The 25,711-nt window shown below is 35.1% G+C and overlaps 1 non-coding gene and 2 pseudogenes across 1 annotated transcript; all 3 read left to right on the forward strand.

The window, feature by feature from the left end:
- The first annotated feature begins 382 nt into the window (after positions 1–382).
- On the forward strand, positions 383–508 carry LOC143388973 (small nucleolar RNA SNORA18). Its single transcript, XR_013090086.1, has one exon. It is a non-coding gene; the product is annotated as a small nucleolar RNA SNORA18 (small nucleolar RNA).
- A 19,623-nt stretch (positions 509–20,131) lies between these two features.
- LOC143388820 (RNA-binding protein EWS pseudogene) lies at positions 20,132–22,113 on the forward strand (annotated as a pseudogene).
- A 1,942-nt stretch (positions 22,114–24,055) lies between these two features.
- On the forward strand, positions 24,056–24,528 carry LOC143388881 (large ribosomal subunit protein uL23 pseudogene; annotated as a pseudogene).
- The last annotated feature ends 1,183 nt before the right edge of the window (positions 24,529–25,711 follow it).

Raw genomic sequence — 25,711 nt, forward strand, 5'->3', positions numbered from 1 at the left:
CTAGTGTAAATACAAACTGACTTTTTCAGCTCTGCAGGTTATCTGAAAAGCAGCCATCTTGCACTATAAAAATGCTGACATTCCATTTATGCCCCAAAGTGTCCTTTGCTCACACTGTTCACAGGCAAACCAAAATTCCTACCAACGAAGCTACCTTGGCTACTTGTGCCTACCCAGATAAGTTTAAGTATTCAACAGAGATTACAATTTAAGTTCTAGCTCTAGGACTTCTGTTATATACAATTAAAAGAATTAAGTTGCATTTCCATACATTAAATTTTCATTTTGAATAAATTGAAAAGGATTCAGTGTAGACCACCTAATCAGTCAAAGATGTGAATCACTTGTGTTACTTGGCTAGCTCAAATGTAATTAATATTGCAATGAGGTGTATCAGTATGGGGCCTTTCCTGTAGCTGCATGTTGTTGAAAACATCTCAGAGTAACTTTGTGGTTTTGTTTTCCTCAAAGGACTATTAAGTCTCTGGGAAAAAACTTCAAGACAGTTACTAAAAGTATGAGGTACCTAATAAACATTTAAAAGAAGAAACTAAGATTGCAATTAAGATTTCAGGAATTTCAAAAGGTAATTACTGTTAAATTAAGCCATGATTACACCCCTAGTTCATGCAGCTGGTCAAAATGCCATGAATGAAAATTAGAAATAGTCTAAGTTATTTGACCCCACCAAAAAATAGATTAATAAATAAGATAAAATAAAAAACAAAACAATAAGGTGCATTTTCTTTCCTTTAAAACCCCAGGTTATCAATGTCTTTTTTTCTATATATCCATGGTGATGAGTTATGATGTACATCATGAAAGTTTTGTAGTAACAGAAACTATAGTACCAAACTTCATAAATAATTGTCTTTTCAGTAAATAATTTCACTTTTGTGAATCTAAGCTCAAATCATACCATAAGGCATTATTCTCATTCACATCTTTCCAATGTTCCTCCTTAAACCTCAAGAAACTACCTTGCAATGAGAACACTAGGATTTAAACTACTGAAGCATGTTAAGCAGGATTGAAATTACCATATTAGTATTTGAGAAAAAAGCATGCCAACTTCACTAAGAAATGTAACAAAATATGAAACCCTTAGGTGAGTCCTAAACTGTTGATTGGAAAGCAATGACCAGAAGCAGCAACATTTGTAATTCATGTTGTAAAAAGGACATAATACAACTTAAGTTATATTTATGGACTACTTTAAAAAAGATCACTTCAAAATATTTACTGTAAATTAATGAGAATGAAACTAAATTGTATTGGGTAGTTACCCTATTGGGGGCATCTTCAGGATTCTAAAGATATAATTAAACACAAAACATTTTTAAAATCCCTGCTTTCATAAAGTTTACATACCAGATAGGAGTATGAAGAAAATAAACAGTAGTAATAAGAAAATACACACTGTATTCCATACTGACAAATACTACAGAGAATAATAAAACAGAAAAGGATTAGATGTGTCTGAGGGCCAAAAATACATGTTAATAGGGACTAGTTGACTGAGAAAGTGGATTTGAGTAAAGTCTTGAAGAAAATGACAGCAAGCAGGTATAAAGAAAGAGGATTTCTAGGAAAGGCAGTATTCCTGAGCAGAAAAGTGGTGTTTCCTGAGAGGTTAGCACAACAAAAGCATACAGGAGGTGAGGTAGTAGAGGATAAGATCAAGCAAGGACTGTAGGATCCATATCACACAGAACCTTGCAATTCATGGCAGAACTTAGGATTTTGTTAAGAAGATGAAAAGTCATTAGAATGATCTGAACACAGGAGTGGCTTGATTTGACATTAATAGGCTTACTCTGGCTGTTGTGTGACAGCTGACTCATAGGAGGGAAGAACAACAAAGATGGAAGAAAGCTCTCCAGTTAGGACACTTTTGGAATAATGCAGGTGAGGAAGATGATGGTTTGCATCAGGGAGATTGAAGAGCAGTAGTGAGAAGTGGTTATATTCTGAATATTTTTTGGAGGTAGAATTTATACAATTCACTGACAGACTAGATAGCAGGCATGATAGAAAGAAATGGGAAAATAATTTACCAAGGATTTTAGACTAAAATCAAATTCAAAGACAGTATTGGGAGCTATCATTCAGCTCTCTATAAAGGTATATCATTGGTAATTCAAGAATTAAGCACATCATATCTGAGTACTATATTAGAATTACTAAACTACATCTATTAGATACTATTTCTCAGAATTTGAATACTTAGATCATTAATTGACCTTCTCTGCTTTAAGTGTGATATAATAAATCATTTACCTTGGCTTTGTTGTTTAGACTGTGGATAGAAATTTTATAATTGTATTCTCAGGATACTATTTTACTTTACATACTTACCAAAAAATACTACAAATCATTAAATAGAAAAATTGAAGAATATTTTCACTGCTTTCAGACTTCTGTAAACCTGTATAATATGTTTATTCTTTATTTTTTTAACATAATCTTTTATCATCTCTTCATAAAACCACAAGGTTAAAATACCATTTTCTTTAGAGTCAATATAAGGATAATTTAGCTTTTCCTCTAGCTTAGTTAATTAAATTTTATTTGTGTTATTAAGAGTTTAAACTGGGCATGGTGGCGCATGCCTATAATTCCAGTGGCTCAGGAGGCTGAGGCAGGAGGATCACAAGTTCAAAGCCAGCCTCAGCAACAGCAAGGTGCTAAGTAACTCAGTAAGATCCTGTCTCTAAATAAATTACAAAATGGGACTATGGATGTGGCACAGTGGCTGAGTGCCCCTGAATTCAATCCCTGACGCACCTCCAAAAACAAAGTTTAGAAAAGTTTATTTGTAATTTTCATCTTCAGATGTTTTAATTTCTTGTGTGATGATATAGTTTAGGAATGTTGAAACCCTACTGTGTCTTTAATTTTTTTCCTTCATTCCATTTAAAAGTCTGGCTTTCACTAATATACTTTCTTCCTGTCATATTTAAATTTTGGCAAGATGAATAATCCTGAAAAAAATGTAGAAAACTAATCTGAAATTAAGGCCTATAAGACAGCCCTTAAGATATATGTTTACATTGTCTCTACATTTCACTGAGATACTTTTTACTTAATATAACAAATTGCTTTTGCACTATGTATTTTGAATTATTGACAAACATATAAGAGTTTTATCAGTGGAACACTGTTTCTTCATGCTGTTTTTCTGCATTGGTGTCAATTTTACACATCACTTTATCTGAAACTGCTAGACTTCATCAAGACAAATGTGTTAGATATGCTAAACGTGATCTCTATACATAAAACATGAGACTTCACATCCAGACAAACTCAGGTACTGCCGGGCTGCTTTCAGTCTGTATCCTACAAACTCAGTAATTCTGATAAATCACATAGTGCACATTTCCATTAAAACAAAGAGATGGTGCACTTATAATTGTATTTGATGCTTATTTTTAACAATAGAGGACTTCTGTTCTTGCTAGGCATTAGAGCAAACAAAATCAGTTGCTTAAAATTTTATACATATAATGTTTGGAATAATTTTCCACAGAATAGTTCTAGTTCTGGTTCTGTATGTTTCAATATTTTTTCTTCTCTGCTACCCACAGTCTTCTGGTGCCAAGCAGGAGATATTGGGCATGCTTATATTGCAATATTACCTCCATCCTGCACCTTAGAGAGTAGGTCTTTGTATTGCACATGGTAAATCAATGTAGTCAATGACAGAAATCTTTCTGAAGGCCTTTTGAATCATAAGCAATAGCACAAACACATATAGAAAAGACTACAAAACAAATTAAAAATATCCTATTAAAACCAGTTAAAAGTCAGTCCAACTCAATTTCCTTTCATTCAGATTTTAAATAAATCCTGCGAACACTCCAAATTCAGCTCTCATAAGTGAAGTGTGGCAGAGGAAGGTCACAATGTTATGTATTAAATTGTGAGCATAAATTGTACAGTAGATATAATAAGATATAACTAAGAAAAACTTAAATTCATCCACATAAATTCACTGTTTGTAGCACAGCTATAGTTTATACTCCATAAAAATGGAAATTCTGATAAAATGTAATTTTATAATTCTAGAAAAAAGAAAAACAGATGGTACATTTATAGTTATGCTGCTGAGAATATAGAATATGCACACATTGGGATAATTTCTGGTTCTATGTTTCATGATACCTGGTGAGTTAGGATGCCAGACATAAATAAGGAATATGCCTAGAAATTTCTAAATCTCCATCCAGAGCTTGGAACAAGGTGGGATCAGTAGAGCTATCTGGAATCAGGGTCCCAAATTCAAACACTTGGTGTTGTCATTCCCCACTTCAGGACACTCCAATCATCCCACCTCAAACTATTCTACTAATGTGGAGAACCAGATGTCCTATGAGGTTCTTAGAATCATGCTTATGGGTCAGTTTTGAGTATTAGGAAAAACTCCAGTTAAAGAATGGTGGCCTAGTACTGGCATACACTGGATGGCATGTTATTTTTTTTTATAAGTTTACTTAAGATCAGGTAACAAAAATAGTGCTGATGTGCTATTTTCCTCAGACATATCAGATGTGGGATCCATTCAGGGCTCTGAACTAACAACAGTGCACTTTTTTTTTTTAAAGAGAGAGTGAGAGAGAGAGGGGAAGAGAGAGAGAGAGAGAATTTTTTTTTTAATATTTATTTTTTAGTTCTCGGCGGACACAACATCTTTGTTTGTATGTGGTGCTGAGGATCGAACCCGGGCCACACGCATGCCAGGCGAGCTCTCTACCGCTGGAGCCACATCCCCAGCCCAACAGTGCACTTTTATTCCTTGGTCCAAAGCAGTATGGCGGCCCTCTATGTCAGCTATTGTTTTTCTAAGTTCCACCTGCTGGCCACTTAGGTTTCATAGAATGTTTTTGATATTCACTCTTTCAAACAAATCTTGTTTTTAAAAAGTCTCACTGAGAGATTGGGATTGTGGCTTAGTGGCAAAGCACTTGCTTCGTGTGTGTGTGAGGCACTGGGTTCAATCCTCAGCACCACATAAAAATAAATAAATAAAATAAAAGCTTTGGGTTCATCTATAACTAAAAAAAAAACATATATTTTTTTAAAAAGGTCACTGCGTTTCATTTCAAAAAACATTTCTCACTGGAATGCCTTTAATCTGTAAGATTTATTTTTACAAGTGTTTTTCCTCTCATAAATAGTGTGTATCTTACCCTTTATAACTATAAACTATAAAATTATTTTTTTTCACATTCTTAAATATTCTATACCCACTGTGAATGGATTATTTTCTGGCTTACTATTCTATTAGAGGAGCTAATGATTTTTGTGTGGTATCTGTTAATAACTATTGAAATGTTTCATTAGATTTACTATCCCATCATTTATTTAATTTGGTGAGTATAGCATTTACAAGGATTTATCTGATTGTTTTGCTTATTTCTGAGATATCAAATAGTGACAATAAGACTATGTTGTTCATTTCTTTAATACCATATCTGATGCTTGTGATAACTTTTATTAGCTTTATCAAACTAGGAACAATCTAAAAAATGTGTCTGTTTGTATTTTCCCATTTATCTAGGAGACTTCCTTTTCAATTATCATTTGTGACCTAGTCAACTTAGGATTCCTTCTCCAGAGTTACATCTTCCTAATATCAAGATTATAATGTATGGTTTTACTAAAAGAATTTCAATTTAGGGAAATTGAGGAAAAGCCTGAAAAGAAATCAAGCATAATTCAAATACAAAAAAAAAATGTTATTTGAGATAGTAATTCTTAATTTTCCAGTTTGTATTTAAAGGATAAAAGTATAAATGTTACAATATGACATTTTATCATGACAGGTGGTATCCTAGATATTAAATGCAAATGCCATTCTCTTTTTATCTCTTAAGAAGTACCAAAACCCAGTCAAAATATGTATAACATATTTCAATCTATGCTTAATAATTTGGTGAAAATTAATTTAAATATTTATGAAAATGGGGATAATTTTTGAGTATGTTATTCATAAGTCTGTTTTCATACAAAGACCAATGAAAATTATCAATCAAGGATCTTATTTCTATCCACTATTACTTATTAATAAGAACAATTTTCTGTAAAACTATACTTCATGTTATGGTTGATTGCCAAGTGAAATAAACTGATAAAAACTGGCAGTCTTTTCTTTTACTGGTAGTGGGTATATCAGCATTATCTGAGACGATTCCCTTTATTTAATGCAAACCAATATAGTATCCTACTGTCCCCTTTCCTTTAGAAGTTTAGCATTATTAAAATATCTTTGATAAATTGAAAAGGCTTGACTGAGGTCAGCTGGCATATGCAGATAGCAGATCCTCCTGAAAACAAATTCCCCAAAAGGGAGGAGAAATATGGATGGTCTCAAAACCACTTCCTAGAATACTGTGTAGGTGAGACCTGATTCCCCTTCTGACCTAGCCATGCTGTCACGGGACAGCTTGCTTCCAGGAAAATGGCAAGTATATCATTAAACTTATAAAGATGTGTGACATTGTAATGCTATTTTAGAAAGAGGTCTTCTTTTTGTTGTGTGTGGGTTTTTTTGTTTTGTTTTGTTTTGTTTTGTTTTGTTTTGTTTTTTTTGTCATAGAATAACCAGGGCTAATCACATTATGGAGAGAGAGGATTTTCCTACCCTGCTGTGACCCATTCTGCAAAACTGCTGCAGGCCAGTCAGCAAATGGAAGAAATATCTAGGTCTCTTCAGGTTTAATGGATCTCGGTATGCAGTTCCCACTGTATATCTATAATCACAGCCACAGTGTAAGAAGGCACAATTTTCAGACACATTGGGAAAGCTTTCTATCCTTAAGTAATAGTAACCCATCTTTGCCTCAAGCAGGAACAAAGAAAGCAGTCAAGGAAATAAAGCCATTCTCTCCACCTGTGCATGGGAGAATGGGATAACTTAATAATTTCACGTTGTACTATTTTAAGCATAGAACATAACATTTTATAGAAAACCCTAAGTCAAACTTTGGAAGCATTGAATGATGTGGCTTTAATTAATAAGGAAGTACCCAAAAGGCTAAGTATTATTTCAGAGAATATTTTTTTTTCTAAAAGTAGATGAAATTTTTCATTTGTCAAGCTTACAGGTAGTTATCTAAAGGCTTGTGAATTTAACTATAGCATTTACATTCTTTATATAGTGTTCTTGACTAAATTAATTTTAATATAAAATAATCTTATAAGCAATTATAAAATGACATTGAGCATAAATGAGGTTATCTGGGGTGAATATGTAGCACCAGGGAGAGAGGACAAAGAGGGAGAACAAATGAGCACCAATGTTCAAGAGTTGGACAGAGTTAAAAGAGCCTATAATTAAACAAAGATGGGGTACTTCACTAAGGCAACCAAGTAATAAAAGATGTCCTGAAGATAGAGTGGTGATGGAATTTTGGCAAGGAGGAATTAGATTGCTTAGATTTGAAACCTAGAAAGTCAGTGGTGATTTGTGAAGGGATATGGTAATGGAATCTTAAGAATAAAAAGCCAGAATAGAGTGGGATGGAAATTAAATAGAGATGAGTAAAATAGACAGTAATTTAGAGAATGTTAGAATTTGTTTTCTGAGATATGAGATATGAATGCTAATATATATATAGAAAAGTGAGGTAGCAAAAAGACCTGGTTAATGATTAAAGGCCTTTAGAATTGAAAAGACCTTGATTTGAAACTTGAGGTCTGATATTTATAAGGTGGATGCTTTAAGGTTTCTTTAGTTTCACAAATCCTTAGAGACATTGATGCTTATTTCCCAAAGTGGCATAGAAAATAAATTAGATATTATGTGTATATTCCTTTGGCAAATAGAAGTACTTAATAAATGGTGAGTATTGTTTATTTTCCAAAGTAAGTTAGATTATTTCATAAGAATAAATGCAACTATCTCTACTAATAAACTATCTCCACTGATTAGATTTTCTTGACTATTAACATGAAAATTTACTAACTTCAGTATTAAGGATTTTTTTGGATAAGTATGTCATGTACAAAATTAGTAAAAACTTGGAGAGCTGAGATCAAGCAGGAATCCCAAGAGGCAAGGCATAGTCAAGATGCCAAAGTATTGCCACTGAAGTCGTTTGCTCAGGACATTGTAGCTTAGACACACAGCAAGACATCAGCCACATCCACACAACTGCTGCCATGACACTGCGATGTCCAGGGCTAGGCCAGCGTTGCTCAACTGAAGCACTCTGGCTCCTACCCATTAGATTCCAGTAGCACTCAGTGGATCGTGTGATCAAAAATGTTTCCAAGCAATGTTTTGCTAAGTTATACATGATCAAACTCTAACTACCAGGAGGAGTAAGGAAAAAAATAAATCTCTTCTGTTTAATTTTTCTTTTGGAGACAGTGGATTTGTACTTGCCTTGAATTCCTGGATGGATGTTAGTTTCTTTCTTTCTTTCTTTCTTTCTTTCTTTCTTTCTTTCTTTCTTTCTTTCTTTCTTCCTTCCTTCCTTCCTTTCTTTTTCTTTTTCTTTTTTTTTTACTTTTTTTCACTCAGTTGTTTTTTCCTCTTTTTTAAAAATTATTTATTTTTATTTTTATTGATTTTTTAAAAATAAATGTCAGCAGAATGCATTACAATTCTTATTACACTTATACAACATAATTTTTCATATCTCTGGTTGTATATAAAGTATGTTGACATCAATTCATATCTTCATACATGTACTTTGGTTAATGATGTCCATCATATTCCACCATCCTTGCTAACTCCCTGCCCATTTTCTTCCCTCCCACCCCTCTGCCCTATCTAGAATTCATCTATTTCTCACATGTTCCCCCTCCCTACTCCACTATGATTCAGCCTCCTTATGTCAGAGAAAACATTCAGCATTTGTTTTTTTGGGGATTGGCTAACTTCACTTAGCATTATCTTCTCCAATGCCATCCATTAACCTGCAAATGCTATGATTTTATTCTCTTTTATTGCTGAGTAAAATTCCATTGTGTATATATGCCACTTTTTTTTAATCCATTCATCCACTGAAGGGCATCTAGGTTGGCTCCACAGTTTAGCTATTGTGAATTGTGCTGGTATAAATGTTGATGTGGCTGTGTCCCTGTAGTATACTGATTTTAAGTCCTTTGGTTATAGACTGAGGAGAGGGATAGCTGGGTCAAATGGTGGTTTCATTCGCAGATTTCTAAGGAATCTCCATACTGCTTTCCATATTGGCTGCACCAATTTGCTGTCTCACCTGCAATGTCTGAGTGTGCCTTTTCCCCTACATCCTTGCCAACACTTATTGTTGTTTATATTCTTAATAGCTGCCATTCTGACTGGAGTGAGATGGTATCTTAGAGTAGTTTTGTTTTGCATTTCTCTACTGTTAAAGATGATGAGCATTTTTTCATATATTTGTTGATTGATTGTAAATCCTCTTCTGAGAAGTGTCTGTTCAGGTCCTTGGCCCATTTGTTGATTGGGTTATTTGTTTTTGTGGTGCTTAGTTTTTTGAGTTCTTTATATACCCTAGAGATTAGTGCTCTATCTGATGTGTGAAGGGTAAAAATTTGCTCCCAGGATGTAGGCTCTCTGTTCACCTCACAGATTGTTTCTTTTGTTGAGAAGAAACTTATTAGTTTCTCTCACTATATCAAACTATCTGAGGTAATCAACTCATAAAGTGAAAATATTTATTTTGGCTCACAGTTTTGAAGGTTTCAGTCCATAATTGTCCCACTGTTTGAGTCTATGCTGATGTAATACATCATGGTAGGAACTCATGGAAGAACAAAAGCCCTATAATCATGAGTCAAAAGTCGAAAAAAAGGATGAGACCAAGGTCACACAATCTGCTGTGGGGTATGCCTTCAATAATGGAATGACTTCCCACTATATCTCTCAAAGTTTCTGTTAACTCGCAGTTGTGCCACCTTGGGGACGAGGACTTTAACGCACAGAGGATATTCAGCAACTAAACTAGACTACTCTCTTTCTGTTTCAATGGCCCACTATTTAAAATTTGTTAAAGCCTGGCTCATAAAAAAGAACAAAAGTATTTGGACTCTTGTATGCATCAAATATTATACTAGACCAAATATAGTCATTGGCAATCTTTAAAACATCTCTTTAAAGAAGATTCTGGTGTAGTCATTTTACTGATGCACACAATGATATTTTTAGACTTTATATACCTTGCCTAATATCACACAGCTAAAACCCAAGCCTGTTTATGCAGATATCCATTTTCTTTTCTAAGATGAAATTCAACTGATGTTTGTAAAAATCCCAACTCACTATTATCTTTCTCATTTTTGTTTATGACTTAAAAAAAATTTGAAATGAAAACAGCTTTTAATTATATTGGGTTATAATTTCCCCAATGTAAGAGAGCTTCCACCCAGTATTAATTGCAGGGTGCCTTTCAGTTCCTCTCTTTATTCAACAAAGAACACTGTTTATTCTTCTCATTGCACTCTCTCCTTCCCCTGACATTCCAGTTAAAGTTATTTACATGACTGTTAGAGTCTGTAAACAAGTCTGGATGGCACCTGGCAAAATGCCAGACCAAGTGGTTTGTGAAGTAATGCCATGAAGTCATTAAGTGTGGAGATTCCTTATTGGTTGACTGCTGTATCTAGTTTATGTTAATTAGATAAGCTGTGTGGAATGTATAAATACCGCTCATGTCCTACAATAAAGGGCTCCCACTCCTGCTGTATCAATCTACACAAGTTGCTCGTCACATCCCCCACCCCTTCCCCTGTTAGTTTGCTGCAGCTGGACTGCTGCACATGACATGAATCCAAAAAATAATTTCAGCTTTGAGAAATCCTGGAAGATACTTTTCAGATGGCAACTAGGTAAAAAACAAAAATGTCAATTCTAATTTTCTGCTTTACCTCAGAGGGTTCACTTTCCCTTACTAATTCCATATTGCCTAGCCAACTCTGAATTTCTCTTCTGGTCTGACAACCTAGTCCAGCATCAAAGAGAGGAAACCTCAGTAAGAAGAATACAGGCTTTACTGTGGGCATCTCTGAAGGAACCTGTCCAATTGTTCCACATATTTCTGAGTATGATGACTCTTAGTCCAGCAGTAATTATTTGAATAAACAAAAAAATCAAGCGCCTCCATGTCAACTACTTATTTTTCTGTTGCTTGGTTACCTCTGCAGGTACTATATTTTTCTACATATGTCATTGTCTCTACACATATTAATTCAATCTTATTTAGTAGCTAATTTATTCATTTGAATTACTTTAAATTTTAAACTAGTTGTTAATCCAATCTTATTTTTTCAAAGTTTTTTGATTTATGTGCAGATGTGTACTTTTATGATATATGAAACTTCCTCACGGAAACACACACAAATCCCCAAGTATTTAAAACAATTTTGTTGTTGATAAATAGTTCTGACTATATGCCAAATTGGTTGCCAAAAATGTTATAAGATCCATCATTAATAATGATGGTTGTTGAACCAAGACATCTGTTAATTTCATTGTGATCCAAATCCTTTCATTCTCTGGCCAATTTTTTTTTAACTTTGTCTTTCAACATGAAATATAGATAAGATGATAAACATGATAAGACACATGGGAGAGGCTGGTTAATTTCAATGTATTTCACTCTTTCCCATATGGTATTGAAAGGCAGGTGTGCTGCTAAAATCTAAGAGCAGCATAAAAATATCAATGTTTGTTTGTGCATATACCAGATTACAGGGACTAAGAAAAGTGCTTTATGTCTTATTTCATTTGTTTCTCAAACACTCTAGGAAATAAATTAATATATTTTTTCTCTTACAGCTGAGCAGTCTGAGTTCTGACAAAATTGAGCCTGCAGGAGGTCACAGTTTTAACTGCTGCTGTCTAACTTGAAAGTCTAGTGGAGTGTTACTGGTATAGGAGACAGCAAGTGGTCAGCAGCGTGATTTGAATTAAATGAACAAATGGAGTTGAGATATGAGGAAGATTATTAGGGGTTTATTTATTTTTGTACATTTGAGTGCCAGTCTACTTGTACATATTCAACAAACATGACAAAGTACTTGCTTTGCTAAGACCTTCACAAATATCAACTCATTTAGTTCTTACACCAACTTTCTGAGGAATGTTTAACTCTTATTATTATCTTAGTTAGTATTTTAGGGGTGAGGAAAATGAGACACAGAAAGTTAATAACTTGCCCAAGTCATATTGCTAGTAAGCGACAGAGTTGAATTTCCAAACCAGGTGCTCTTACTCTTAATTGGCATTCTAGGCTGACAGGTATAGATAGAGTCCCTTACAGTCTCTCGTCCATGTCTCCATTTAAATTCTACAGTGAATCATTAGAACAGATCCTATGAATGTCAGTTTTTCCTTTCCTACTTAATCTATCACATCAACTTATAAATAAATGCTATTATTTTCCCTTTCTTAAATAATAAAAACTAAAAATCCTCTTCATGTCATTCCCTTTTGCAAATGTTGCCAACTTTTCCTACTACAATGCTATCAAGGACTTTTCTATCTAATTATTTCCATTTTGTCTGCTTTCTTTCTTCTTGAGACCACTCCAGATCATCACCTTCAGTATTCTATCAAGACTTCAATTACTAGTGTCACCATTGACCTTTGAAATGTTCAATTCAGAGATGAATTCTGTCATCATACTCCAAGACTCATCAGCAACATTATACATTAAAAAAAAAAAAAACACTCTTTCCTTTAGGAAAATATATTTGCTTGGTGTTTCCATTTAACTTTCTGGCAGTACTATTTCAGTTTATTGTGCTGATCCCTCATCTCCTCTGTTAAATCATAAAATATTATGGAACTCAGTCCTTAGATATATTTCTGAATTTTTTAACTTATGTTTTCTCATTATGTGGTCTCATCTAGTCTCATAGCCTACTAACAGCTATATATAGATTTTTCCCAAATTTTCTTTCTAAACCACACTTCTTTCCTGATCGCAAACATGTATGCAGTTGTTTCCTCTGTATCTGCAACTTGAATGTCTATAGACATCTCAAACTTAACAGGTTCAAAACTAAGCTCTTCATCTACTCACTGTACACTCTTCCCATTCCCACAATCCCACCATACTATCCGCCAATCCTATGAACCTGTTCTGCCAATTTTTGTCCCATATTATCCCATCTTATTGTATGGAGCTCATTTTATGATTCTTTATCATTCTTTGTCTAGTGGCTTTAGCACATATCCCAATAAGAATATCTTATTGGCCTCAAAATATAGTCATAAATCCCCTACTCTTCGTTAGCCTTCCTACTTCCACCTGATAGACCTGGATTATTGCAAGATTCCTAATCTGTACTTCTGTCTTTGCCATTCTAGACCATTTTTCACACAGAAATTGGAATTATCTGTTTAAAGCAACTCTTTTGCTGAAAATCCTTTAATTGTCATCCAGGCTTGATGAGTAGGATGTAGAGTCTGTAGGATGTAGAGTCCCTAGGTGACTTCTTTGACTTTGTCCCTTGTGACTCTCTGACTAGTTCACTCTCCTTATCCTACAGATATTTTTGCACCTATCAGGTAGGTTCCCACTAATGAGCCTGTGGGTCTGTTCTTCTCCTACAGGTGAATAGTTCATCCTCTCTCCTTCAGGTCTTCCCTCAGTGGCCACCTTCTCAGTGTAACCTTCTCTAGCAACACAGACAAAGATTCACATCCCTCTCATCTCAAGGCACTCACACTACCTATTTCCTGATTCAGTTTTCACCTTAAAGACTTACCACCAGTGAATATATATTTTGCATTTTTAATCATTAAAAATATCTTTCTTTTCATCCTAGAAAGTAAGCTCCATTACAGCAAGAATTTATAAGTTTACATCACAGATTTATATCAGTATAGAATAATAGGTGCCCCGTGAATCTTTCCTGAATGGATAAATCATACAGTAAAAGAGAAAAAAAAGTCATCATAGAAGTATAAATAAGTTCCAGCTTAAATAGCTGGTCGACTCTTTATGCAGAGATAAGAAATGTTTCAGGCAAGGTGAAAACATGAACTGAGGCTTAGAGAGTTGGCATACATCATCTAGCAGATAAAGATAAAATTAACAAAATAAAGGAACAGAGTATGGACTATTTGTAAGTTCCAAAATTTATATTTATTTACAAAAAAATGCCAATAATTAAATCATTATGTTAATATAAATAGTGCATTTTACAAGACATTACTATATTTTCCAGAATAAAAAAGCGTATTTATTGAAAAGAGTGGAATTGCTTTAAAAATTTTCATATCTTTTATAGGGTAACTTAATAGAAGATAACTATGATTCTGCATTTAATTGATTAGAAGACATGGCTTTCATACATGCACAAAATATGTTCTCACACAGAAATGTGCTTAGAAAACAAGAATATTTTAATAACATTTTTAGATAATTGTGGTTATTCTTTTTTAAAGTGAAATATCAAGATTTGATTATTTGTAATTTTTTGATGTCAGTTTTAGTATCAAATCTTAAAATATCAATGAACTTTTATACTCTTTTATATTAAAACCCAATGATGTGTCTTGTACTATGAGTGGATCTTTTACTTGTGTATTGACTGTTTGGAAAATAGGAATTTTTCTGATCTTCCAAATGATAATACATGATTTTACACAACATTAAAAATCACATTCTTTAATGACACCATTCATGTCATTGGACAAGTCTTCAAGTATTTGGAAGCTATCTTGCTGGAAGTGAGAAGACTCATTTTTCCTGAAAGATTAGGTTTTATCATTCATAAACATTCTCAGTTGTTTGCTTCAAAGTAAAGTGCTTACTTGATTCATTTATAAGAAAATGTCTTCCAAATATCTAATTTGTGGGCCATCATTGATCAATCACTTATTCTTTCAAGTAAAAATGCTATTTCCTAGGATGGAAAAACCCCTCATTCATCTCTCAACCCAATCACATATGGGCTTTTTGTTCACACAACCATATTACTCAAAAATGTGCTAATACTTCCAATTTTATCACGCAGAATATTGAAAAACTATATACTCATGGGTAAAGACTCCACAGGATTAATAATGTTTAAATTTCAATTAAAGATATTTTTAAAATGAAACTGGCTACTCTGAGTACTGGGCAGTGAGTACTATAAGGCTACCAGTATATTTTTGTGCCACTGCCTCTATTCATGTCAAGGTACCAGCCTACTATTGTTTTTGTAATGCCAGCTGAAATTTCAATACAATGATAAAGGCAGCTTCATTGAATTAGAAAAATAGCTTTGTCCCAGTGGATCCTCTGGGAGGGTCTCTGAAACCCCCATGATTCTCTGAACTACACTTTGAGAACTGCTGTCTATGTGATGTGAAAATTCAAAATAAATATAAGGCAATGTAAATAGAAGAAGCTTACAATTACAATAACTAAGTTGATGCAACCTCAAGCTGAACAATAATATATTCAAATTAAAATGTAATTTTTTTCAGTTACAAATCCATTACCTAAACACTTTAACTAAAAACTTTAGAGAATAGAGAGGAACAGAATGTTAGAACTTCAAAACTTCTCAGTTCATGGAAAATTTTACTTTAGAGGCAAATTTTTAGAAGTTTATATGACTTATCGTTTAGTTACCAATAGAGCTAAAATGGACTTCTTCCCACTATGCTATGCTATTTTGGAAATAATTCTAGCCTGATCAATTCTTAAAGGTGGTCTCAGATATTTTCTCCACAAACAGAATCATACATCTTTCCAAATGCTCCTTGGAATTCTATGTCAGAGATCTTGTTTCACTGAACATTGTACCACAAACTCCTTAAAAATTGATGTAACATACAAGAAAATTTGCTTCCATATCCTTACACCACATCCTTCCTCTCCATGACACACACCTAGCATTTATAACAATGGCTGGCATATGAATTTGAGAACTAAGATTTGGGAAACTTTTCTCTTTTTATCTATCATGTATCTCAGTTTGATACCTTCTACTTTAGGGACATTGCTTTCGAAACTTAAAGTATGATTATTTGACTTGCTTACTGTCTTGGTTTAGTAAATAAGCAGAATTTATGGTTCTAACTTCTTTCCATGTGTTACCTAATTATCATGACAAACCTATGATATATCTATTATATACATATATATTCTAAATTCTATAATAAATAAATATAAGGTGATCCTTACTATCCAATACTGATTTGTGGTAGAGTTCAGATTTTAGTCCATCCACAGAGTCATGTTTAAATTGAATAAGTAAATGTTACCTTGAAAGTTCTTTATAAATTATATGAATACATATCATTTTATAAGTCCTTGAAGACATATTTATTTATTTTCTTTATTGAATTTGATTGAAGAAAATTTTCTTGTACATTACATCAATTTTGTTCTTAAATTTAAAATACAACAACGTTTTGCCAAGGGGGAAATCACTTCATATGGATATTTATATTGATATAAATGCTGTGAATATATCTACATTCCAATAATATTTATCTTTCTTCTTTAAAAAACAGCAAGGAGGTTCCATCCTCTAAAGTTAGCAGTATATTAAAAAGAGTTCATAACCAAATGCTGAGTTGTTATAAATGGAAAGCAAATTGCATTTTGCTTTGAAATTTACGAGAATATTTTTTCCTGAATTATTAAAAAAAAATAGTTTCCTGTGGGGTTCACAGTAATATAAATAGACTTTAAATTTTTTTGATGATTTCACAAGATGGTGTTCACACAAAGCTAAATTAATTGCTTATCTGTCATATATCTCAGTTTGATACCTTCTACTTTAGGGACATTGCTTTAGAAACTAAAAGTATGTGATTATTTGACTTGCTTACTGTCTAGTTACTAGCACTCACATTTTGTAGCCTCAGAAAAGCTTTTTTTGAGATGTAATATCACATACTTTTATAATTTTGCTCATAAACATAATCTGTCACTATGCATACAATTTTGCTATTTATCATCTTTTTCTAACAACACTATTTGAATGGAATGGGGTTTTACAGTACTTCTCTGCCCTGAAGCATTTTATAGGAGAATCAAAGCAGCCAAACTTCTCTTTTTTTCTCTAGCAGTTTCTTTTCCCAAAAGCTGTACCTAATAATAAGTACTTGTATTGGACCAGGTAATATCTGTCAGGAATACTAAGCTTACTGATAGATGACTAGAAAGATTAATGTGTAAAAAAAAGTTCACGGGACTCAAATACCAAGGGGATAAATCTTACATGTTGATCCTACTCAATGTAGGACATGAGCTTTCAAGTTGGACACACCTTGGTTCAAATTCTTGTTCTGCAGTTATAATTATGTAGACTTCTTAGCAATTTAATAAATCCTTCTGAGAATTATTTTATTACTAATTTCTGTTATGCTGTTCTGCTTGGAATGTGGCTAAGTGGTTGAGTGCCCTGAGTTCAATCCCTGGTACCAAGAGAGAGAGAGAGAGAGAGAGAGAGAGAGAGAGAGAGAGAGAGAGAGAGAGATCCTGAAATACACATAATCATTCTTTTTTTTTTTAAGAGAGAGTGAGAGAGGAGAGAGAGTGAGAATTTTTAATATTTATTTTCTAGTTCTCGGCAAACACAACATCTTTGTTGGTATGTGGTGCTGAGGATCGAACCCGGGCCGCCCGCATGCCAGGCGAGCGCGCTACCGCTTGAGCCACATCCCCAGCCCCATCATTCTTATCATTCTTATTTTACGGGTAAAAAAGAGATAATTTCAGAAAGGCATAATGTTATAATGTAAAAGTCATGACCTTTGGCATCAAACAAATCTATAAATAACTTCCTTGTTCTTGGATTAAATAGCTGTGTGACTATTTAATCACATTGTTTAAAATGAACAATAGCAAAATAGGGTTAATACCTATCAAAATTGCTTTGTAAATATTGAATTTAATATATGAGTATATAAATATTACATATAATTTATTGATTATGATTATATGATATGTACTCAATGTACAATCAGATATATATAATGTATTATCACACCATATTTCTAATACCATATTTACATATTTTCTGTTATATGATAGGCATAAAAATATATGAACACTCAAAATTAACTACATTTGTCTCACTTTCTAGGTCGAGGAAAGCATAAAAACTGGTCTACAGCTCGACTGTAGGTTTACTACACAGATTAGCTGGCAATGAAGCTAGTAGAGCCAAAGTTAATGGAGAGAAGATCTGAAGCAAATGTTCGTTAACTGTGATACAAACCACAATTAGGTAATTAAAGTTATCTGTAATATGTAGATAACAGCATATTTTTGCTTTTAGTTCTTTTTAGTTTACAGTGTTGTTTTGTTTTCTTGTTGTTGCTTGTATTTGGTTCTGATTTTGGTGGCAGACTTAATTAGTGGGCAAAAAATGTTCTTCCAATGCTTTTAAATGGTCTATAAAACACAGAAGCAATCAGAAATGAGTTCACCTGAATGGGATTTTGTCAGAGGTGATCATAAACCTTTAAATGGAAGACGTTTGTGTTTACCATTGTAGATGACTGATAAAAATTTTGCATATAAAAATCAATAATCTAGTCCCTAGTCTATATTCTTAGAAGCATAGGAGAAAGAGATCATTTTTATATTGATTATAAAATATAACCATTTTTCAAACAAAAACATAAAAATCTAATAAACTTGCCCCTTAACATTAAATATCTCTGATATTAAAAGGTTATTGTTCATTTTGAACAACGTGACTAAATAGTCACACACTATTTAATCCTGGAACAAGGAAGTTTTTTATAGATTTGATTGGTGCCAAAGGTCATGACTTTGGCATTATTACATTATACCTTTCTGAATTTCTCGTATTTTTAACCCATAAAATAAGAGTGATTATGTGTATTTCATAATCTCTCTCTCTCTCTCTCTCTCTCTCTCTCTCTCTCTCTCTCTCTCTCTCTGTACCAGGGATTGAATCCAGAGCACTCAATCACTGAGCCATATTCCAAGCCCTTTCATTTTTTATTTTGAGCCAGGGACTGGATAATTTACAGGCTGACTTTGAATTTGTGATCCTCCTCTGTTAGCCTCTGAGCTACTGGATTACAGGCATGCTCCACCTAAACCAGCTTGTTCAGGATTTCTTAACCTCAGAACTACTGTTACAGTTCTTTAGTGTGAGTGGCTGTCCTGTGTATTGTGGATGTTTGGCTTCATCATCTGACCTCTACCCTCCAGATTTCAGTAACCATCTCACCTCTCCCTCCTTAATAACTTCAAATGATGCTGGAATTGAGAGAGCAAAACTTCCCCTAGTTAAGAGTCACTATTTTGGTGCAAATATTTAGCATAACATAGTACCTGAGATATCTATAGTAGGATTAGTACATAATGTTACATTTGCATTATGTAGTTAACACTTATACAAATGTTAATAAAATTTGTATATTTATATTACTTAATACAAATCTTTAACATTTTAAATAGTACATAACTTTTGTCTTCAGAAATAATTTTTAACTTCTTTTTTCTTTTAATAAAGTAACTTTTTTCTTAATACTGTCACTTTTGTGAAATTAAACATTATAATAAATCTAATTCAAAGCAAAAACTGTAGCATCTGGCATAGTAATTAGTAAGTAAATAGTGATTTGTCACATTTGCATCAAGTATATTAAGAGAAATAACTGTATTGCATTTCTTTGTAGGCTTTAGGGATTCTGGGATAACTGGTTACATTATTTTAAATTTAAACTATATAACAGAAGGATACTGTGATGAGCTGTCTACATCATCATTTAGATCAAAATTATTGATCTCCCTAGTGGTCAAGAATGTTCTGTTTCATGGCCCCCATTTGAGATCTTCTTCGGGAACTATTCTCAGTATATGAAAGTTCCTTACCCAGTTGCTCCTTCCCTGGAGATAATGTATATTTGATACCTCATTTATCAAATATACATTAATTAGGCTGAAATGCAAAGGCTTGACACTCTGTCCTCAATTCAGGACAACTCTGAAGGGTCACTGCAACTTCAGAACTCTTCAAGGGATCAACCGATTCCTCTGAGGCAACTTCATCATGGGTTAGCTCCTTCTGCCCAATCCTGCTTCCCTCATTCTTTTATAATATTTAAATGAGAAAACTTCTCTGGAAAAAAAAAACCCAACAACTCTACCAGGACAGACATTGAGAGAACCAGGAGGAAGGAGAGAAAATGGTGTCCACAGATTACAGTATCTACAGCCAAGCTGCAGCCCAGCAGGGATACAGTGCTTACACTGCCCAGACAACTCAAGGATATGCACAGATCACAGAGGCATATGGACAACAAAGCTATGGAACTTATGGACAGCCTCCTGATGTCAGCTATACCCAGGCTCAGACCACTGCCATCCATGGGCAGAACACATATGCAACTTCTTATAGATAGTCTCCCACTGGTTATACTACCCCGAATGCCCCCCAAGCATACAGCCAGCCTGTCCACGGGTATAGCACTGGTGCTTATGACACCACCACCCAGCCCCCCTATGCATCCCAGTCTGCATATGGGAATCAGCCTGCTTACCCTGGCTATGGGCAACAGCCAGAAGCCACTGTTACCTGCAAAACCACAGGATGGTCACAAGCCTGCTGAGACTAGTCAACCTCAGTCTAGCACAGGGGGTTATAACCAGCCCAGCCTAGGATACGGACAGAGTAACTACAGTTATCCCCAGGTTCCTAGAAGTACCTCATGCAGCCAGTTACCATGCCTCCATCCTATCCTCCTACCAGCTATTCCTCTACACCGCGGACTAGTTATGATCAGAGCAGTTACTCTCAACAGAACACCTATGGGCAACCAAGCAGCTATGGACAGCAGAATAGTTATGGTCAACAAAGCAGCTATGGGCAGCAGCCTCCCACTAGTTAACCACCCCACAGACTACATCCTACAGCCAGGCTCCAAGTCAATATAGACAACACACCAGCAGCCATGGGCAGCAGAGTTCATTCAGACAGGATCACCCCAGTTGCATGTGTGTTTATGGGCAGGAGACTGGAGGATTTTTCCGGACCAAGAGAGAACCCCCTGAGACAGAGGAGATTTCCTCCCATGAGTGGCCCTGATAACCCAGTCAGGGGAAGAGGGGGATTTGATCGTGGAGGCATGAGCAGAGGTGGGCAGGAAGGAGAATGCGGTGGAATGGGCAGCGCTGCAGAGCTAGGTGGCTTCAATAAGCCTGGTGGACCCATGGATGAAAGACCAGACCTTAATCTAGGCCCTGCAGTAGATCCCGATGAAGACTCTGACAACAGTGCAGTTTATGTGCAAGGATTAAATGACAATGTGACTTGATGATCTGGAAGATTTCTTTAAGCAGTGTGGGGTGGTTAAGATGAATAAGAGAACTGGGCAACCCATGATCCATACCTACCTGGACAAAGAAACAGGAAAGCCCAAAGGTGATGCCACAGTGTCCTATGAAGACCCACCAACTGCCAAGGCTGCTGTGGAGTGGTTTGAAGGAAAAGAGTTTCAAGGAAGCAAACTAAAAGTCACTTTTGCTCGAAAGAAGCCTCCAATGAACAGCATGCAGGGTGGCATGCCAACCCATGAGGGAAGAGTGATGCCACCACCACTCCGTGGAGGTCCAGGTGGCTCAGGAGGTCCTGGGGGACCCATGGGTCACATGGGAGGCCATGGAGGAGACAGAGGAGGTTTTCCCCCAAGAGAGCCACGGGGTTCCCAAGGGAATCCCTCTGGAGGAGGAAACGTCCAGAACCGAGCTGGGGACTGGCAATGTCCCAGTCCGGGTTGTGGAAACCAGAACTTCGCCTGGAGAACACAATGCAACCAGTGTAAGGCCCCGAAGCCTGAGGGCTTTCTCCCACCACCTTTCCCACCCCCGGGTGATGACCATGGAAGAGGTGGCACTGGTGGCATGCGGGGAGGAAGAGGTGGCCTCACGGATCACGGCAGTCTTGGAGGAATGTTCAGAGGTGGCCGTGGTGGAGACAGAGGTGGCTTCCGTGGTGGCCATGGCATGGACCGAGGTGGCTTTGGTGGAGGAAGATGAGGTGGTCCAGGGGGTCCCCTGGACCTATGATGGAGCAGATGGGAGGAAGATGGAGTGAGGATCTGGAAGTGGAGGATCTGGAAAAATGGATAAAGGCAAGCACCGTCAGGAACACAGAGATTGGCCCTATTAGACATAGACCCCGCAGAGTTGCATTGACTACCAGATTTATTTTTTAAACCAGAAAATGTTTTAAATTTATAATTCCATATTTATAATGTTGGGCACAGCATTATGATTATTCCTTGTCTGTAATTTAGTATTTTTCACCATTTGTGAAGAAACATTAAAACAAGTTAAATGGTAGTGTGCTGAGTTTTTTTTTTCTTTTAAAAATGGATGTTTAACTAAGATTTAACAATGGGAACCCCTGTGAGCATGCTCAGTATCAATGGAGAACCAAGAGGTCCTCTAACTATAATAATGAACATGGTTGTGATTTTTTTTAAATAAAATTCCAAATGTTTCTAAAAAATAATAATAATTAAAAAAAAAACTCTTCCACACAAGTGTTCATGTCAGAATTTGATTCCTAGGAACCAAACGTGAGGTAACTTGTACCAGGAATACTCTTAAAAATCAGGCTCAACAATGGCATTTTGGAGATATGAGAATCCTATCACTGATAGGAGCTGGTATGTTGGCAGCTCCCAGCACACTTTATTGGTGAAACTGCTAAAATGTCAACTTGTAACAAACTAGGATGAGATGTGAATGGAAGATATTGGCCTTGGCAATCTCACACAACTCTTAGAAAAAGTGAAGTCAATGGCCCAGTTTAAATGAAGAGTACTTACCAGAACTACAAAGTAAGGTAGTTGAAGAATAAAAAAGTTCATAGAAGCGAAGATGATAGCAGGCCAGAAAAATACAGGAGTCACCTTTGTTGTGTGGAAGAACTTGGAGAAGATTCCTTCAACCCAGCATTAAGGAAAGAGCAGGCAATAGATCACCAATATCATTAGGAGCCTTCCCTTCTGAGGTCAAGGCTGATGGTAGGACTAGGTTCCCTGACAGTAATGAAGATGTTAAGAGAGTAAAATAATAGAAATTTTATAAGTGGGTGAATATTGTTTCAAGTAAAATAAAATTATAGAAATCTGGTTGGAAACTTAAGTGTCAGAAGAAATGCATGCCATTTAAGTGGTGGAATAAAGGAGCCGGACCCACAGAGACCTTATAGACAAATAATACAGCATGGTATACTTAGATGCAATACATTCAATAAGAAATCAAAATAGTTAAAAATATATCAAGGATGAAAGCTCTAAGGCAGAGGGTCAACCATTCTAGTAAAAAGGTCATTACACAAACCCTTGCCAAGTTTCTGGACTTGAGCCAGGGTTCAGATCTAAAACCCACAAATCAAAGGAAATCCATGTTGTGCCAAGTCTTTGTTAAAACTCACAATGACTATTTATCCTAAACCAGTTTTTAGATTCACTGAGATTTTCTATATAGGCAATCAGAGATGTTTTCATTTCTTCCCACTCACTATTTACTTATTTTTTCTTATTTTACTGTATGGATGAGAGCAGTAGAGGTAGCAAAAGCAGACATTCTGCTCTATTCCTGCTCTCAGGGAAGGTTTTCAGTCTTTCACCCTCAGCTAAGATGTTGGCTGCATGCATTTGTGCAGATGTTATTTTTCAAGCTTAGGGAGTTTCTTTCTATTTTTAGGTTTTCCCAAGGGCTTCTATCATGAATAAATGTTAAATTAGATATCCAAGTACAAAAAATGATCAATACCTTGCACATAAAAGAAAAATAAATCAAAATAGATGGTACAGATGATAGGCTTAAATTTAAACCTAATATTACACTACTTCAAGAGAAAAACAGTAAAAATATTTGTGACCCTGGGTTAGGCAAATATATCAAAGATAAAACAATTAGAAGCAGGATACATAAAAATAAAAGATGATGAATCTTCATCAAAGTTAAGAATTTCTATTTTTAGGCACCATTTAAAAGGAGAAAAATATAAGCCATTATCTAGAAAACATATTTCAAATCGTATCTGCTGAAGTATTTATATTAAAAAATATTAAGAACATTCAGGCCTTGTCACCAAGATGGTGCCCAAAGCTAAGAAGGAAGCCCCTGCCCCTCCCAAAGCTGAAGCCAAAGCAAAAGCTTTGAAGGCAAAGAAGCCAGTGTTGAAGAATGTCAACAGTCATAAAAACTAGAAGATCCACACACCACCTACCTTCCGGTGACCCAAGACATTGCGGCTCTGGAGGCAGCCCAAATATCCTCAGAAGAGCACCCTCAGGAGAAACAAGCTTGACCACTATGCCATCATCAAATTCCCTCCGACCACTGAGTCAGCCATGAAGAAGATTGAAGACAACAACACACTTGTGTTTATTGTGGATGGCAAGGCCAACAAACACCAGATCAAACAAGCTGTAAAGAAGCTCTATGGCATTGATGTGGCCAAGGTTAACACCCTGATCAGGCCTGATGGAGAGAAAAAGGCATATATGTTCGACTGGCTCCTGATTATGATGTTTTGGATATTGCCAACAAAATTGGGATCATCTAAACAGAGTCCAGCTGTCTAATTCTAAATATACTTTTTTTTCCAACATAAAAAAGAACACTCAGAACACATTAAAACTAAAATAACTCAGTAATAAAATGCACAAAAGATTTGAACACACAATTTACTAAATAAGATATATGGATGAGACAAAAGCATATGAGAAGATGCTTGACATTATAAGTCATTAGGTAAATACAAATTTAAACCATGAAAGGTTGGAGGTGTAACTCAGTGGTAAAGGGCTTGCCTAGTTCGATTCCAAGGCTCACAAAACATGAGATACACTGTATAAGTATTAGAATAGTTAAGGTTAAGAATATTGACAGTACTATGGTTTTGGGTTGTGGCTCAGTGGTAGAATGCTCACCTAGCACTTGCAAGGCCCTGGGTTAGATCCTCAGCACCACATAAAAATAAATAAAGGTATTGTGTCCAACTACAACTAAAATTAATTAATTAATTAATATTTTTTAAAAAGAATATTGACAATACTAAATAAATAAATATACTGAATAAAGTATAACATTTTCATATATGTGGGCATGAATATAAAATACCACAGCAACTTTAATGAAACAACTTGTTTTTTTTTTTATATAGTTACCAAAATGTTACCATATGACTCAGTAATCTAGATCACAGGTACTTACCCAAGTGAATAGCCAGTCTATATTCACTCAAAGTCTTTGAAGACAAATGTTTTGACTCATTTTATTTGTAATTGCCAAGAAGCAATCCAAATATTCCTCACTAGAGAATAGACAAACTGACACATAGTTAAAGTGTAATAGTACCCAAAGATGAAAGGAAATAGAGTACTCCAAAAAATCTGGGTAAGACCCAAGTGCATTAAGCTAAGTAAAATATATCAGTCTCTAATAACAACATGTTGCACAATTGCATTTATATGATATTCTGCAAAAGGCAAAGCTGCATGGAGACAACACTAAGTTCAGAATTAGGGAAGGTGAGGGTTGGGACTGACTATCAAGGTTTTGGAAGAATTTGGGACATGATGGAACCGTTCTTCATTGGGTAGAAATCTGCCACAACAGGTCAGATAGAATAAAATATATTGCATCTAAATCATAACTTAGTTTAAAAATTTAAACTGCATCTCTGAAACCAAAAGTAACAATTGATTGAAAGATTCTTAAATTATTGGGAGTAAATCATCTATATA

The sequence above is a fragment of the Callospermophilus lateralis genome, unplaced genomic scaffold, assembly GCF_048772815.1.
Source record: "Callospermophilus lateralis isolate mCalLat2 unplaced genomic scaffold, mCalLat2.hap1 Scaffold_45, whole genome shotgun sequence".
In the NCBI taxonomy this organism is placed as follows: Eukaryota; Metazoa; Chordata; class Mammalia; order Rodentia; family Sciuridae; genus Callospermophilus; species Callospermophilus lateralis.